The following is a 1143-nucleotide window of genomic DNA, read 5'->3' as shown; positions in this document are numbered from 1 at the left end:
CTTCCTTCCTTCCTTCCTTCCTTCCTTCCTTCCTTCCTTCTCTCCTTCTCTCCTTCCTTCCTTCCTTCCTTCCTTTCTTCCTTCTCTCCTTCCTTCCTTCCTTTTCTCTCTCTCTCTCTCTCTCTCTCGAGATGGAGTCTCACTCTGTCACCCAGGCTGGAGTGCAGTGGTGGGATATCCATTCACTGCAGCCTCTGCCTCCTCGGTTCAAGTGATTCTCCTGCCTCAGCCTCCCAAGTAGCTGGGATTACAGGCACACGCCACCACAGCCGACTATTTTTGTGTTTCCAGTAGAGACGGGGTTTTGCCGTGTTGGCCAGGCTGGTCTCGAACTCCTGACCTCAGGTGATCTGCCCGCCTCAGTTCCCAAAGTGCTGAGATTACAGGCATGAGCCACCACGTCTGGCCAGTTCCTTCTCTTTTTAATCAGGTTAATATATGCCCCTATATACCTCAGAGATTATTTATAAGGATACAATAATATGGATGTTAACATGCTCTCAAAAGATAGTGAAACCAGGCTGGGCATGGTGGCACATGCCTGAAATCCCAGCACTTCAGGAGGCCGAGGTGGGCAGATCGCTTGCACCCAAGAGTTTGATACCAACCTGGGGCAACACAGGGAGATCCCATCTCTACAAAAAAATGCAAATTTGTCTGGGTGTGGTGGCAGCTGCCTGTAATCCTAGCTACTCAGGCAGCTGAAGTGGGAAGATCCCTTGAGCCCTACGGGTGGAGGCTGCAGTGAGCTGAGATCGCACCACTGCACTCCAGCCTGGGTGACAGAATGAGACCCTGCCTCAAATAAATAAATAAACAAATAAATAAAGCGAAACTAGGCCTCTTTCTAGGATGAACATCTAGCCACTCAGACTCCTTTTATAGATATATATAATGAAAAGTATGGGTCAGAAGGATTACTTTCAGGTTACTAAATTCTTATCTATTTTACACTTTGGCCTTATTCCCACAGCAAATGAGATTATTTATTCAGTGTGTTTAATGAAGCTCTGCTGAATGTTATAAATTCTCACCTTTGACATATCACTGAGAACCCAGGCTGGAGTGCAGTGGCATGATCTCGGCTCACTGTAAAATCCATCTCCTGGGCTCAAGTGATTCTCGTGGCTCATCCTGTAGCTG

The sequence above is a fragment of the Colobus angolensis genome, unplaced genomic scaffold (genome assembly GCF_000951035.1).
Source record: "Colobus angolensis palliatus isolate OR3802 unplaced genomic scaffold, Cang.pa_1.0 Scaffold501, whole genome shotgun sequence".
Taxonomy (NCBI): domain Eukaryota; kingdom Metazoa; phylum Chordata; class Mammalia; order Primates; family Cercopithecidae; genus Colobus; species Colobus angolensis.
This window is presented reverse-complemented; position numbering follows the sequence as displayed.